General features: G+C 32.8%; 1 protein-coding gene across 2 annotated transcripts in view; it reads left to right on the top strand.

The window, feature by feature from the left end:
- LOC132563204 (glycine receptor subunit alpha-2-like) overlaps positions 1-19,054 on the top strand; it is a 57,094-nt gene that overhangs the window by 22,716 nt on the left and 15,324 nt on the right. For both annotated transcript variants that reach the window (XM_060227959.1, XM_060227967.1), the window contains one exon: positions 18,244-18,324. The gene's annotated coding sequence lies outside the window, so the exon portion shown is untranslated. The remainder of the gene's footprint in view (positions 1-18,243; positions 18,325-19,054) is intronic.

Below are 19,054 nucleotides of genomic sequence, written 5' to 3'. Positions count from 1 at the left end.
ATGGAGGTATAATTATACTTAACATTGCAACGCATTGTAGCCACGTACGTGAATATAAATTACAGGGCAATCGAAACCGCTATTTCTATGAAAAAATTACAATTGAAAATGTCTATACCAAAATATTTGAGTTCAGTTTGGGTGAATTACGAGTAAAGGATAAAAATGATATTTAGGAAGAGTATGCTTGGCATGTAGCACAGTGTTATGAACAAGTCTTGTTCATATGATCGAAAGCTAAATCATGAATTCCTTGGCGCGACATTGAAAAAATGTTTCGTAAATGTAGGCAACCGTACATGCTTACGATTACTGAAAAATAAAAGGACAGAAAACTTATGTCGTAACTTCGCAGGAAGCGTTTCTGACATACATGTATGTGCTAAAGAATAGTGATTGTGCTTCGCCAAAAAATGCGAGGTTTTATTTTGTTTTGCATTATAAAAGGTTCGACTAACAGCGTTTTCTCGACATAAGCAACAATCACGAGATGAAAAGAAGTAGGTATTTAGATGGTATATAGTTTTGTCTGTTTGTATTGATAGCTGGCAAAAACTGCTGCACTGCAATGTAGAATAAAAATGATATCGGTACACATCGACATCCTGATTGATTTATGATTTATGCTTTATGACTGATGTTTGACAAAGATTACCCAAAAGATACTCAATGGTGTAGCAACTTTAAATACTTTAGAATTAGATACAATATAGCCAAATAATGAATTATTAGACAAACGGTTGTTTCGTCCTTCCAGGACCCATCATTCATATCAATAACATTAATTGTGTAACCTAGGAGGCGACTGAGGACAATCAAAAGTGACCGAAAGAAATGTCAAAGTCTAATTTCATATTTAAGATTTTTTTAATTCAATATGTATTTGTGAATTTTGAACCGTGCCATCAATAGAATGAATAAAATGTGGCACTACACGTCCGTAGGGTGTTTACCTGTAATTATGGTGATTATAAAGGGGCACAAATAAATGGCACCCTTCAATTTGGAAACAACAAAGAATATACGAACATTTCAACAGAATATTTATTCTAACTCTAAGAGGAAAATATGAACAAAGGACATATTTCCATAGACATTCCTGAAAAACGTAGAGAATAATTAGATAAGGTACTTCGGAAGAGATTTCTGCTTCATCCACGACACCACCATATAAATCTCGGTCAGTGCAATAAGTAATGTCACGTTCCAAAAATAAGAACAATGTTAACAACAATGGAACCCACATTAAACTAATGAGCATCAAACACGTCAAGCGTTCTATAACACAAAGGAATATAAAGAGATCATCATGACGACCGTAAGACTTCCTAATAATCTTCACTGACCTTCATCTCTCGTTTGTTGCCTGCATCTTGCACGAAAATCGTGCTGTCGGGAACAAGCCCATGAATATCGAATTATCTGCGACTGTAAATACCAGAAGTTAGGAATGTGAAAATAGATAGTCCCAAATAATGAAGTTTGCTGTATCAAGATAGAAACAACGAATTAATATAATTAAATATTCACCGGAGAAAAATCTTCTAGACAAGATAGGTAGAATAGATGATTTTAAAGTATAGTCAAATGATGAGATAGCAACAAAAGTGAGATGTAATCTCACCTCACGCAGTCGCGTGACACAATGGAATGTACTCGCCTTTCACTGAGGCGTCTAGGGCCAGATTCAGAGATAGAATGAGGAAAGTTAATCGGTCACCTACAAGACCACATGACTTCCCCTGAGTACTCAATTTAATTCCATATTGAGACTGTCTCGATGGTCTGGCCAACAGGAGTCATTAAAATAGGTTGATATTCTTTTTCATGATTTTCCGGAGAAGATATGCAAGCAAACAGTAACATTAAATTTGTTTGTACATACAAATATGGCAAATAAAGCTCTCTGGTCATGACGATGTATTGGATTAAGAATGTCTTTTATTCCCAATCATGCCACAGGCATTTTACAGTCTGACTTGTGTATCTAGCTATTAAACGAAAGACATATGTTTGATATAGAAAACTTTGTCGAGTTACTATCATATATTGTATTTTCAGTCAGTATTGATTATAGAACAGCATACACATCACAGTACTATCGTTCGTGATATAAATGCAGGTATATTCAGGAATTTGAATTATCAAATCTACCATCGTCAATGATGGAAACGCTTAATGTTACCCATATAGTGAAGAGTTAAAGTGTGTGTTGTGATCGATCGATTGATATTGTGAATACATGTATACATGCATGTGATACTGTAGGTAACATTAGCATCAGGCACCAGTAAAGTACACATGAAGTGGTGGGTTTTACATTTCTCGGTTGGACGTCTCGGACGGTCTGTGAGGTGACCTATTGTTGCGTGTAGGTGGATCATTATTGAACATCCTTCGTTATGTTTACATGTTGTCATAGACATTCGTTGCCGATGTCCACTATCGTCAATTTGGTCCGTTGTAGAAAGAATAAAAACACATGTAAATCGAATAATAATTCAAACTCCGATTCAATAAAACTTGTGCAAAATATTAACAAAATAAAGATCTGCACAGAAAGTCCTGAAAAATACAAGAAGAATAAGGCCGGGTGTTCCGGAGGAGTAAACATTTTCCTCTTTATCGACGAGACCCGTCATGTTAACCCTGGATCCTAAGTCAATCCAATTCAGTAACGTCACATTCTTAAATGAAAACAAGGTATACAACAACGGAACCAACTGGCATCGAGCATCAAAAACTTCTAGCATCACATCACTAAAAAATGCAATATTTCTCATTGAAATCGCTGTGGAAACTTCCCAATAATTTTCATCAACCAGCATCTTTCGAAATTCTCTGGGGAGTGTTTCTCAGTTGCCGACATCTTGCATGAAAATCGTGACATAGAAAACAGATCTTTGAATAACGAATCAACTGAGACATGATAAATACCATAGCCAGGGGATTCAGGCATGTTGCTATCAAGAAATAGACATTTCACAATAGGGAAAGTGATATAATCACGCTTATCATGAAGCTCTGTTAAAAGCTGTAAACGTTGGTCTCCTTGTAAAGAAAGATTGAGATAAGCAGCAGGTGTAGACGAATCTGTCGTGTCCTTGATTTTCAATTCTGAGAAGTCATTAACGAATACAGCCATGTGAAACAACCTTCCCGTCATGTGGGAAATGGTGTTGTAAACAAACATGTATGTAATGGATTTATAAAGACGATATACAATTTTGTTTTAAACCCCTCTCCTCATCACTATCTACAGTCTACATATCTCAGGTAAACAGAATTACTTTGACTATAAAAATGTAACACATAAACGAAATACCATATTTATAAAACACAGGAGTCTCCGTGTAAATATTTTATATTTTGCCCTGGTTTAATTGAACTATAGTTTGTATAATGATTATGTTGACTTGTGGTATGTTCTTGTTGTTTAGGCACTACATTCTTTCTATGCATATTTATGTTAAGAACAGTATTGTATAGAACCAGGTAATCGTGTAGTATTTTTGATCCAGATAACTGTATCTGTATTCGATTTCAGAGAGACGATTAGTGTTTGTGTTAAGATAAGGCCGTTCAGCACAATTGCACACCAGGTCTTCTGTTATCTTATTAGATTAATTTAAACTTCAGGATGTAATCGTCACACTCTATTGGTCTTGGATTACGATATGAAGACAACACATTTATAGTAACGTCGACCACTGTTTGGTTGGCGTATTTATTTTCAGGACAAGGCTTGCCATTGATCAATTTCCAAATACGATTAAAATGGATTTATATTTCTAGCGTTTGACTATTTACCGTGTAAGGCCATGAACTCCCAAACTAGCGTGCAATATAAACTACTTGTATACATAGTTATAATTGCCGAGCCTGTTTGAGTCACTAGGGATTATGACCCGGATTCAACCCATTCTCAGCGTTCATTAAGACGACTTTCCAGAAGATAAGCCGCCTTTTAACTAGTGAATATAAAGCATTGAAGGCGCCATCATCCAAAGAACGCATTCTTCCTCATGAGGATAACTTTTCTAGAAATGTCTGTACTTTGGGATGTAATTTAATCCCAAGAAACATTGAGGCACATCACAGAAGGTAAGACTCTCTAAAGCATATATTCCGTATATTATATTGGTCTGATCAATTTTTGGTTTGGAAAGACGTCCGAAATAATTTTGGTTTGAACAGAATCAATTTTGAATATACTGATGTTATATGATTGATTTCCATTCCAGCACAATGCGGTATTAAGCATATGGAAAAATCACGTGCTCTTATAGCATGTACATACCTCACGCTTCGAGAGCAATCACTCCCTAAGTTAAGTTATATATATCACTGACAATTGACTTTTCGTTCTGTTTCTTTGTTATTATTTCATTTGCCCTGTTAATTAACTATGCATGCGTCATAATGGTTGTTGGAGACTTTAAGTCATTCCTAAGTAAACCGGCAGGTGGTCTTGGCTGCGCTTCGCGCAACATCTTAAGACCAACAACATGATGTACGGCTATTACGTGTTCAATTTTATTGGTGTAAACCAACATTTTTAAGACCACTGTGATGGTTATTTTCGTTTTATATGCCATTTCTTGAGATCTTTCTTGGAGGTAGAACCAGCTTGTTATTTTTATTATCATTTTATATTCAGTTACTATATATCTTATATTGATGGACAACAGATATACGGCAGAACAACGAGTTAGAATATCATACTATGCTGAACTTTGTTTTGGCGTTCTGCAGTTAAATATTCCGACAGGACTGGAAATTTTAAAGTATATTCTAGTGAGAGAGAAATATGTGTGCTTAAAACGAATGGAACTTTAGTAAGCAGCTGTGGAGTCCAAGCGTTGAGTGTTAGAAGGATCAAGCAGCTGTATGCTGCATTAGATTTAATTAGTTGTTTTGCTATACTTTCTTATATTCAAATTTTCATAAAAGGTGTTATTAATTTGTGCGTCTTTTGCACAGTCTTATCCAGATGCAGGTGATACCTGTCAGGGGATGTTTTTAAAATAAATTATCTACGTTTTAATTCATTCAAATAGTGGCAAGATTCAGAACTCACACATGTACTTGACGTTGTTTTAAAATTATCTGATATATATTAACGATATTTATTTTATCAAATGATTAGTGTAACAACCTATCTAGATTTTACAATTCCTTCTATCCCTTTGCATTTTCCTCAGTCGCGTCTTAGGTTTCAAAATTGAGGCCCTTAACATCACTGTCGAGTCCTAGTAGGACGAAACAACGGCATGATGCAATTGAATCCATTATTTGGGTCTACTGTATTTATCTCTAAAGCTGTGTTAAAAGGTACTATTCACTTGTAACACAGGGAATAGGATGCAAGTTATTCCAACATAAGTCACCACAATAACAAGTACAATCGAATTGCTTTCAGATTTACGTGCCAAGCGCTTTTACTACCCATAGAGCTGAACAATCCAAATAAAACAAACTGGTGCTTACTTAAGCTGCATGTTTTTCACCATTCCAATTAATCTGAAACATCTGGTCTCTGGTATTGTTATATTAGCACAAGTGTCTGGATAATGACGGATACAGGTTTGATAGAGGGGAACTAGGGTATTTGTACGTCTTTAATCACATACTGTGGTATTTAACCCAGAGCACATAAAACAGCAGACAGCATATCTACGGGGCATTGGTAAGGTTTCAAGGTAGATACCTGTAGGCACTATTACTTATAAACATACCGTCACAGAAGGCAAACGGATCATGTTTTATTAAGGTAAGTGAATGTTGAATAATGATACAGACAGGATTGTGTAAATAGACAACGGACTTTTATATACAGCGGTTTCCCTGTCTAAATAGATCATTTTGTGTCTGTAATGGTTACTTTGTCAGACCGTTAGAGCACTGGTTAACTGCTCTGAGAGCTATTTGTGGGAGCAGTATCATTTCATGATGACATGTATATATGTATGTAAGATACATACTGACAATGGATTTAGCGTCTTCTTTAAATGAAAAAAAATCATTGAAAAGGGTAGATATATTCGAGCTTCATTCCTAGCAGTCCAATACATATTAATGTGATATCTGGTGAAAACGCTAGTTCATGTTGCTCAATTGTCGGTTGCAGTTTTCGGCTTTTTACTGAACATAAAGACATATCATGTAGTCTTCATGTTTTTGGGGTCTTTTTTCAGTCACTTTACGGATGTACGTCAACTCAGTTGAGTTTAGACTATAGATATGTGACATGACAGATACTATTAAGTAATTTGAACGAGTACAAACTGTCTTCAATCGTCGAAACAAAATACAAATTTTGATAAGAATGTTGATCTTCTATGGTTAATTTTGAGATCGATTTTTATCTACTCTTCCATCGTAAACTTTCCGGGTACATTGACTTTAAATTACGTTACGTTACAGAAAGATCCTAGATGTTTTTGCATTGTTTGAAAACTTTTATATTGGTTAATCGAACGCTGTTGGCTTTGTTAGTTTCTTTTTCTTTTTTTTTTCTTTTGCTTGTTTGGTTTTACAGTTAGCTTGTTATTCGTAGATTTGTAAAAATGTGTATTTTGGGTATTTAAAGCTCAAGTTAGGAAATTTGAGTTGGTGAAACTCGTGATATCACATCGTCGACATCGGCACCTAGTAGAGAGGATAGCTACAGCACTGATGGCCTTATTTGACATGTGAATCAAATAACAGGAGAGATATAACATAAGAGGCATAACATTTAGTCTCTTCCATAGTCTTTATCTGACCCATATTTAGTGTCTGGTTGACCTATATTGGAGCTTAATAATTCCCTATGATTAGTTTAAGATGGACTTGAAGTAATCACAAGCGCTACATCAAACACACACCACTGATTATTGTGAAGATGTGTAGCACATGGGACACCTTAGAGTCTGACAATGGCCTACATCATATGCTTGATTGATCCAGTGTTCGAGGTAGTTTATATGTACAATGGTACTGAACATTTATCCATGCGTTTGGATGTTGAGGTGTTGAGGTAAGATATGTATTGTGTGATGCATCCATTGTTTGTCGTTTGAGATTATTTCATCGTACAAGGATGTTGCAGAAATCTTTGTCACTATACTTTTAATGAGTATAGCGGACAGAAATAACGTGCATTATTGTGCAATGTATATGCCATGTTACCCCGACCATTGAGTAGAGTACTTCGTTAACTTCTAAATCTAAGTAAATATTGATTCATCTTCATTTGTACTATGTATATATATCTACAGTTGAGAATATTTATCAGGGATGGGAGGACACCAGATGCATTTTTTTTAAGTTTCTGGGTGATAATGCTCTTTCTAAATCTAGTACAATAATTCATTGTTCTGTCTTCAAAAAGTCGGGTCTAATCCAATTTGTTAATGTTTTGGAGGTATTTCTATAAAAACTTGTCAACCGTCGTTGACTAGAGAACTGGTTAGTAATTCATGTATATTGAATTCAACTTGTGAAGAATTTGTCACATGGTCTAATTCTATACATGAATGACATTTATTTATCCGTGGCTGAAAGGGAAATCCGAAAAATCAATAAATGGTGCTTTAAAAAGTCGTCATGGTATCTTATGATAAGAAGAGGAGCACAATAAGGACGTATGACGCTTAGCTTAATTAACAAATGTTTGTACGAAACTGTGATCATGATATTATTTTAAAACACTTAACCGTATGAAACATAATTCATGTTCTTGTCAGATCCGTCTACAGTTAAGTCATCAAATGACACTTTAAAAGCATATGTATCAACAAAGTTCTTAAGATTCTGAGCCACAGGCTAATGAAGGACACATATCAGACTGGTCATATTATGTTTCTGTATATATGTCGATATTTCATTTCTTGTTTATGTCTTTTTGCACAATGCTTTGAGTTTGCTGCTGCTGAACTCGGCTTATTAACGTACGCCCCGATGGTTGCCGATATCTGTAAGCCACGTTTTGATTAATTGAACTGTGGCACTGTTTCAAATAATCAACCGATGTTTAAAACAATTATAAAACGTATTGAATTACTTTACTCGTGCACCGCGTCTAGATTTTACAATACTGTACCTCTAAATTTGTATTGTAGAGTTTCGTTCAATTGTTTGGGGTTTTTTTTGTACAATGTATAATTCGTCAGGGATGCTGCAGGTCTAAATTGTTGAAGTCTAAAAGGCGAATGAGGAAAATCGAAATTGGCCGAGATATTTGTCAAAACACCCAGAGGTGTTTTAAATCAAATCAAATGAATCTTAAAATTTCGATATTGAATAATTTGAAATTGTGATATATAGCTAACCATTCGAGAACCCTGAAGACAAAATCATGATTTACCGACTATACTGGTTCTTTTTGTCACTCGTTTTGAAGCTGCAACCCTAATTTCTGACAAGGAAAGCATCTTAATTTTTAATCGCACTCTATTGAAATACATCTCACCATCATTATCCATTTCTAAAGTGATGTCCGTTTGTTCTGTGGCCTAAAAAGTTGTCTTGCATACCTGAAATGACATTTGAAGGTTTTGAAAGTTATATTTCAAGTTTGCTTACTTTCATAGTTAAAGCAACATGTATCATCCGGTTTGGGGTAAATCTATACCACAGCAAAGCAAGGATGACAATGCTATGGTTAAAGGGCGCATTCTTATTGCAATAAACCATACCATGTTAGAGACCATGAAATACCAGAGGGTGCTTTGAAACATTTATTATCTTAACGCGAACTTTGAAACATTCGAACATTAGAGCCCGCAATAAAGAGTTTATATCGAATATCTAATATCTCGTGGATATTGAAAGACCAGGTAACATTTTGATCCTCCAAAGGGAAAAGCATATAGCTTCAAACAAGATTTCGATACATCCTTCTGGTTTCTGTGGCGTTTGACAAGAGTAAATGGACGATTTTAATGTCTTGACAAATTGATTTTATAAACATTAACTTAATTTGTACTTACCTGAGTTAGCCAACAGATACACAGATAAATGCATACAATCTAACGCTTCTAAGACAGGAAAGATGATTCACTTAATACCACACATGTCAATCACTTTTAACAATAACATAATATTTTTTTCTAAAATTTCCATAATATATTACTTATGGTATATGTCATCAATTGCTTCATGGACCGGTTAAAACAAAGCTAGATGTCATGAGATATAGATATCAAATTAATCATTAAGAAACATAAACGCACTCTCGTCAATGTATCTGTTTTGCTGCAGAAGAGTACAATGACAGGAATAGCGAATAGTTTATTATACAAGTTATCTAAATATTTTATCTGTGCCTGGAATATTATAGCTAAACGGAACATATGTGGTTCAGTTACAATGAATATTGTGAATTGTCATGAATGCAGACTTTCACCCTGTAAGATCACGCAAAGAATATCTTGTGGGAAAACTCTCCATCTTTTTTATTCATCATGGTTCATTTGAAGATAAGAGTAACGGAGACATTCCATTGGGGTTTGACATGCTGACAAAACGCTCAGATCGCTTATGTGAGTGTCGTGTGTGGTAGACGTTTCCCTTTACTGCTGTCCCAACGCTGTCATTAATCCGTAAAAGAAAACCAATATTTCTTTTTCGGATGTGATAACAAATAATTTAATGGTGACATTGTATGATCAAAGATTACTAAACACTTTTTCATACTCGGCATTTTTAAAACAATGCTACCCTACAAGAACAATATCTTTTTCTATAAAAATATTTTGGAAAAATTTCTTTACGTTTGTAAAGAAATAATTTTCACGCCAAACAATCGACTTCACTTTTTTTTCTTTTTTTTTTTTTACTTTTTATTCAATGCATCTTATACTTTATCATTGTGAATGTAACAACACATCTTAATCATTTCAACGTCATTTTACAAGTTAATAAAACAAATCGCTTGTTTCGCAAGTGTCAAGTAGGAAAATAGATGAAGTTTAGAGTTATTATTTATAACTGTGCATGCTATACACATAGAATCATATTCTATATCAGTCGACACATATCTATTAAGAAAAAATAAAAGTCATCTGGTCTTGCAAATCACACATTGTCATCTTAAGGAGTCCGATGTTTTCTATTGATGACAAAAGGCCATTGTCTATCACAGAAATACGAACATTTTTATTTGGAGAAACTCAATCTTATACAAATCGGTACTAACAACAAATTCCAATAAACAATAACACCGATTTATATCAATGCTACTAAAACAATGAATGGAAGATCAAGAGTGTTATATAGTTCTGTTTCCGAGGAAACAAATTTGTTCATCGATTTCGTCCGACGGATTAGTCGGTGGATTGAGAAACTGCGTCATCCTATACTTAGATATACTTATATAACTATACTGTACGTAATAACAATAATTTGAGAAATTAGAAGACAAGAGAAAATCAGGATGGTAGCACTATTTCATAGAAAACAATTTTACAATGAAGCAATAACAACCATATTAACAAAATAATAACTAAAACTCCAAATCAACCAAGCAAAGGTAAAGTATGAACACAGATCCTTGGTTCAACGACAGCAGGTATGCTCATTCATGTGGATATATATATATTTTTTTTGCTTTGCCACATTTATCTTTGTTGTTATGTTATCGATATTATGAACGTTACAATAGGTCGTTCCGTTCCAATTGTCAAATGATATAATTGCGGTATTACATTTGTCTTCGTTCGTACGGATTGTGTTTATTTTACTTCAGCAAATTCTTCCTTGTTTGATAGGAGACACACATACTGTTAATAAGTGTAATATGAACACACATACTGTTAATAAGTGTAATATGAGTCATCTATATGTAAGAAAGATTAAATAGAGGATAGGCCATGTCAGTATATCAACGTTGCTCTAACAACACTCACATCGGACCCTTTATCTGTGAAAAATCTCAGTTTTTTTTTTTACATTATTAATTTAATACTATTGATTTTGGCACTAATGTTGTTAGTGTAATTATACAAAACCTGTAACAATAACACTCCACGTTACAAGTGTAATGTTACAGTCAATCTTGTTCATAACGACCATTGTTTCGTATATCTTATATATAAGAAATCTTTTTACTGGGAAGTTTTATGCTCTACTGTCAATTAAGTGCAAATGATGGCATTAAATTTTATATACTCTAGATTACACCACGCTTTTACTGTTATGTTATACTCTATAAGGTAATGTTATACACTATCAGGTAATGTTATACACTATAAGGTAATGTTATACACTATAAGGAAATGTTATACTCTATAAGGTAATGTTATACTCTATAAGGTAATGTTATACACTATCAGGTAATGTTATACACTATCAGGTAATGTTATACGCAATCAGCTAATGTTATACACTATCAGCTAATGTTATACACTATAAGGTAATGTTATACGCTATCAGCTAATGTTATACACTATCAGGTAATGTTATACGCTATAAGGAAATGTTCTGTGTTATACACTATAAGGTAATGTTATACACTATCAGGAAATGTTATACACTATCAGGTAATGTTATACACTATCAGCTAATGTTTTACACTATCAGGTAATGTTATACGCTATAAGGAAATGTTCTGTGTTATACATTACAAGGAAATGTTATACACTGTAAGGTAATGTTATACACTGTCAGGTAATGTTATACACTATAAGGTAATGTTATACACTATCAGGTAATGTTATACACTATCAGGTAATGTTATACACTATAATGTAATGTTATACACTATCAGGTAATGTTATACACTATAAGGTAATGTTATACACTATATGGAAATGTTATACACTATAAGACAATGTTATATACTATAAGGAAATGTTCTGTGTTATACACTATAAGGTAATGTTATACATTACAAGGAAATGTTATACACTGTAAGGTAATGTTATACACTATAAGGTAATGTTATACACTATCAGAAAATGTTATACACTATCAGGCAATGTTATACACTATAAGGAAATGTTCTGTGTTATACATTACAAGGTAATGTTATACACTGTAAGGTAATGTTATACACTATCAGGAAATGTTATACACTATCAGGTAATGTTATACACTATAAGGCAATGTTATACACTATAAGGAAATGTTATACACTATCAGCTAATGTTATACACTATCAGGTAATGTTATACGCTATAAGGAAATGTTCTGTGTTATACACTATAAGGTAATGTTATACACTATCAGGAAATGTTATACACTATCAGGTAATGTTATACACTATCAGCTAATGTTTTACACTATCAGGTAATGTTATACGCTATAAGGAAATGTTCTGTGTTATACATTACAAGGAAATGTTATACACTGTAAGGTAATGTTATACACTGTCAGGTAATGTTATACACTATAAGGTAATGTTATACACTATCAGGTAATGTTATACACTATCAGGTAATGTTATACACTATAATGTAATGTTATACACTATCAGGTAATGTTATACACTATAAGGTAATGTTATACACTATATGGAAATGTTATACACTATAAGACAATGTTATATACTATAAGGAAATGTTCTGTGTTATACACTATAAGGTAATGTTATACATTACAAGGAAATGTTATACACTGTAAGGTAATGTTATACACTATAAGGTAATGTTATACACTATAGAAAATGTTATACACTATCAGGCAATGTTATACACTATAAGGAAATGTTATACACTGTAAGGTAATGTTATAGGGTAATGTTATACACTATAAGGCAATGTTATACACTATAAGGAAATGTTATACACTATCAGGTAATGTTATACACTATAAGGTAATGTTATACACTAACAGGTAATGTTATACACTATAAGGAAATGTTATACACTATCAGGTAATGTTATACACTGTAAGGTAATGTCATACACTATCAGGTAATGTTATACACTATAAGGTTATCTTATACACTATCAGGTAATGTTCTGTGTTATACACTGTAAGGTAATGTTATACACTATAAGGCAATGTTATACACTATAAGGCAATGTTATACACTATAAGGTAATGTTATACACTATAAGGTTATGTTATACACTATCAGGTAATGTTATACACTATAAGGTAATGTTATACACTATCAGGAAATGTTATACACTGTAAGGTAATGTTATACACTATCAGGTAATGTTCTGTGTTATACACTATCAGGTAATGTTATACACTATAAGGTAATGTTATACACTATCAGGTTATGTTATACACTATCAGGTAATGTTATACACTATAAGGTAATGTTATACACTATAAGGTTATGTTATACACTATCAGGTAATGTTATACACTATAAGGTAATGTTATACACTATCAGGAAATGTTATACACTATAAGGTAATGTTATACACTATAAGGTAATGTTATACACATTCAGGTAATGTTATACACTATCAGGTAATGTTATACACTATCAGGTAATGTTATACACTATCAGGAAATGTTATACACTATAAGGTAATGTTATACACTATAAGGTAATGTTATACACTATAAGGTAACGTTATACACTATCAGGTAATGTTATACACTATCAGGAAATGTTATACACTGTAAGGTAATGTTATACACTATAAGGTAATGTTATACACTATAAGGTAATGTTCTGTGTTATACACTATCAGGTAATGTTATACACTATAAGGTAATGTTATACACTATAAGGTTATGTTATACACTATCAGGTAATGTTATACACTATAAGGTAATGTTATACACTATAAGGTTATGTTATACACTATCAGGTAATGTTATACACTATAAGGTTATGTTATACACTATCAGGTTATGTTATACACTATCAGGAAATGTTATACACTGTAAGGTAATGTTATACACTATAAGGTAATGTTATACACTATAAGGTAATGTTCTGTGTTATACACTATCAGGTAATGTTATACACTATAAGGTAATGTTATACACTATCAGGTAATGTTATACACTATAAGGTAATGTTATACACTATCAGGAAATGTTATACACTATCAGGTAATGTTATACACTATAAGGTAATGTTATACACTATCAGGTAATGTTATACACTATAAGGTTATGTTATACACTATCAGGTAATGTTATACACTATCAGGTAATGTTATACACTATAAGGCAATGTTATACACTATCAGGTAATGTTATACACTATAAGGTTATGTTATACACTATCAGGTAATGTTATACACTATAAGGTAATGTTATACACTATCAGGTAATGTTATACACTATAAGGTAATGTTATACACTATCAGGAAATGTTATACACTATCAGGTAATGTTATACACTATCTGGTAATGTTATACACTATAAGGTTATGTTATACATTATCAGGTAATGTTATACACTATAAGGTAATGTTATACACTATCAGGTAATGTTATACACTGTAAGGTAATGTTATACACTATCAGGTAATGTTATACACTATAAGGTAATGTTCTGTGTTATACACTATCAGGTAATGTTATACACTATAAGGTAATGTTATACACTATCAGGTAATGTTATACACTATAAGGTAATGTTCTGTGTTATACACTATCAGGTAATGTTATACACTATAAGGTAATGTTATACACTATCAGGTAATGTTATACACTATAAGGTAATGTTATACACTATCAGGAAATGTTATACACTGTAAGGTAATGTTATACACTATAAGGTAATGTTCTGTGTTATACACTATCAGGTAATGTTATACACTATAAGGTAATGTTATACACTATCAGGTAATGTTATACACTATAAGGTAATGTTATACACTATAAGGTAATGTTCTGTGTTATACACTATCAGGTAATGTTATACACTATAAGGTAATGTTATACACTATCAGGTAATGTTATACACTATCAGGTAATGTTATAAAATATAAAGTAATGTTATACACTATAAGGTAATGTTATACACTATCAGGAAATGTTATACACTATGAGGTAATGTTATACACTATCAGGTAATGTTATACACTATAAGGTAATGTTATACACTATCAGGTAATGTTATACACTATAAGGTTATGTTATACACTATCAGGTAATGTTATACACTATAAGGTAATGTTATACACTATAAGGTAATGTTATACACTATCAGGTAATATTATACACTATAAGGTAGTGTTATACACTATCAGGAAATGTTATACACTGTAAGGTAATGTTATACACTATAAGGTAATGTTATACACTATAAGGTAATGTTCTGTGTTATACACTATCAGGTAATGTTATACACTATAAGGTAATGTTATACACTATCAGGTAATGTTATACACTATAAGGTAATGTTATACACTATCAGGAAATGTTATACACTATCAGGTAATGTTATACACTATAAGGTAATGTTATACACTATCAGGTAATGTTATACACTATAAGGTTATGTTATACACTATCAGGTAATGTAATACACTATAAGGACACACCAAGACTTTCTCGATTTGCTATTAGTTTATCTTGAAAAAGACACAACTCAAAACAACAATGCAGACAACATATTTTGAGAGAATTGACTGTATGATAATGAGAACGTATTCCTTATTATCGATTTAAAATGCAGTCAACAGTAAACGATTGTCAGCTCATAAAAAAGACGTGATCATTCAAACCGGTCTCTGGTTCAAGTTGACATATTACATTAACAGAAGAATGTTTTTTTTCCAGTATCAAGTTCTGAATCATATGCACATAACATCAGTGCACCTAGACATGTTTCATATTATATTGTTACAATGCCTTGCTTAAGAAATATTTATTGTATTAAACCAAACTTTCCATATTATATGTCGCAAACAACACGACCCTTGAGAGTTCTTTTCGCAGGATTTTCTAAGTACTTACTTGGAAATATTGATTTCTATTCTAATGAATCATTCTGATATGCTTACTTTATTTAGAATTTGTCCCCGGTGACACTTTTCTAAGCAATTAACACTAAGATTCAATAATAGACCCTGTCCTATATTGCTTGACATTCAATGACACGTGGCTACCAAAAGCATTTTTAAATCAACGAGAAGAAAATACGATCCTGTCTAAGCGTTTAATGTACCTTTCAGACGTAGATGTAGACCTTACATTTTGTACATGAACAACAGGACAGTGACAGACACCTTGCCTAGACTTCAGCTCCTATTGCAGATATTTGACGACACAATGTCTTGCGATAATGAGAAATGCATCGATCACATTGGAAGAGCATGCGATTTAACACCAAGGACAACATTTTACTTCCACTATGATCAACAAGAATAATTTACCACTAAATTGCTCAATAAACCTGACGTTTTCGATTTCCGTACTATAGACAGTGTTGTATTCGTCTCTGATGATAATTTATTGAAAGGCTTTCTTTGTAAATAAAGTTGTATGACAGTACGAAGTTTCAAGGCATCACAAGCTTAATAAAGCCGAAATAACCAATCTTTATCATTTTATTGAGAAATATTTCTTTTAATACGTATCAGAGTTAATATTTATGCTTATCTCAATCATTGTCCATTAAGAATTTGGAGCTACAATAACGATTCCCAATTAACGAATGTTCTGTCGTTTGTATTCCACATCATACTGACGCGGCCTCACCAATACGTTTATCGTTCCAGTAATCGAGATATTGACTTTTTTTTAAAATTTGCAATCTATTCCCGTCTCTTTCTGTGTTCATGAAACGGAAAGTTATTAATTATTTACCATTGTTTTCATTCAAATATTTTTTTGATAGAATATGAAATGAAAATGTTCAAAGACCTGAGATCCTTCGTTACTTCTCACCATAATTCAGCGTTTCCTTTTGGCCAGACATGTGGCAATGTTATCAGAAATAAATTTACTTTGAACATTTCGATTACAATTTTTGGAAACCTCTAACTTTATCCGCTTTAACGCATATCGCTTACCAACCAACAATGACTGCTTCTAGAAGGTTTGCGTTTTAACCTCCAAATAACAACACTAAGAAAGTTAGCATTATTTGAAATATAAAAACCATTTCTGTTTCTGGAAATTTCTATAAGCTAGCATGTGCTAGTTTTGAAAAATACATACTGCAACGGTTTTTTCCCCTGATGTGAACTCCACTCAATTGTACATATTCTTTTAACCTTTAACCTTAGGGATTTAACTTCTTTATGCTTGTGAAGATTATAAAACGTCTTGGTATCATAGTCCTATAAAAGCAAACTGAAATGTTCAAGAATAAATCCGGAAAATTGAACGAATGTTTTTTTTTTTTTTTTTTTGTGATAGAACATGAGCTAAAAATATGTTTTAATGTGTTGGTTATCATAAAGTCATGTTAAACTATTTCAGCGTACTTTTCCAGCCAATTACTTGGAATATAGACAACTTCCCATTAAAATAATGCACCTCTTCCTTTTTTCTTTTTTTCAGTAATTAGATTTACGAAATATTCCATACAATTTGTTCGTATTAGTTATAATTCGGATACACGAAAGTTCTGGCGCATACAAAGAGAGATTGGGGATTGCATTATAAACACGGCGTCGGTTCTTAACATAGATATTGGCCTAAATACGCCCTGATATAACGAGACTTTGAAGATGTCTTCGTTGGATAAATAACTGGCATTAAGGTAGATGGAATTTGACTACCACTCCGGCGACCCATTTGCAAAAACCTGATGGAATCTATTAACATGCGTACTACCTTTTATACTTAAGTCGTAATAAATGCGTTTAGGAGAAACCAAAGACTATGACTAACAAGAAATTATGACATGCAATTACTGTAGGAAAGGTACGGTTTTGGCAGAACGAAACGAGTTTTATATCGCATTTGCCAGTGTTTCTAACAGCTTGAATAGTTGCACAGATGACAATAAATACAATACACTGTAACAGTGCATGCTTAGGTGAATGTAAATACAATTAGCGTAGCACTGGGAATCGGTATCGGATAACTAATTAAAGATGTCTGCTGAATAGTTACAACATTATGCCACACTGATGACATGAACAACTCAGTAAGCATATCATGTCACATGGGGTAAGTGACACACGTTCTAAATAATCCACTGAATAGCTGCCTAAGTGTCAATTTATATCTGCTACGCATTGGCCAACATCACATTCTTCTTACCGAGCAACCATTGTGCATATTCCTTTTACCTAACTCTCCCAACTCAATACGTTATCGGATGCCCCGCCTAAACAGAGAGAAGACATCTGCTTACTTCGATTTTTCATTTTGTATTTTAAGGAGGTTTCTGCAGTTAGAACTGCTCACAGTACAAGGGACTGCGACGATATGTGAAGACTTCATACACATTGTAGCAGAAAGGTAAGAGCATAACCAGTCATGATGAATGAAGACTTGTAGTTTCAATAGTGGTGCAGCGTCCAGGTCCTAGTTGTTCAAAGGCTGCTTATCCATAATTAGTGGTTATTGAACATTTTGGAGACAAACTTGAAAACATTCTGTACCATTTTATAAATATAGATTTATTGCTTTAGTCCAAATTGTTATATTTTTAATATTTCTTTTTTCATAAACACTATTATGTTTTTAGTGACTGTGTTTTGATTTTGTAACTAACCACTGATTAAGTCTTAACCTTTGAACAATCGGGATCAGGTCTTTCAAAGAGCCAGGTATGTAGAATATGTTATGTATCATTATAGTTAGTTTTACTTTTTCACTTGTACTTCCTTGATAACAGGTATATTACTATTAAAGTATCATTGCTAAATAACATTACAGCATTACATTTACGCCTATGTCTATTGAACTTTGAATAATTAAAAACAGTGTAATTGTATATAGTAAAATGTTGAACGGGTATAAAACAAACAGGTAAATAACACATTTTCGAAATTAAAAAATAATATGTTTAATTGATATTTCTTTTTCTGAAAGCATTTATGTAACAAGATAATAATTTATAACCATATTAGAAAGCTTTCTCGTGTGTAAAACATGTCAGTGGCGTTGATCTGGACTCACTTTTGTGTTAGTCAATCGTTTGATGTGTTTCCAGTTATTGATATATACTAGAACCAACGTCCCATAT

This window comes from Ylistrum balloti, unplaced genomic scaffold (genome assembly GCF_031769215.1).
Source record: "Ylistrum balloti isolate Yb309-2 unplaced genomic scaffold, AGI_CSIRO_Ybal_v1 Utg369674, whole genome shotgun sequence".
Classification (NCBI taxonomy): domain Eukaryota; kingdom Metazoa; phylum Mollusca; class Bivalvia; order Pectinida; family Pectinidae; genus Ylistrum; species Ylistrum balloti.
This window is presented reverse-complemented; position numbering and strand designations above follow the sequence as displayed.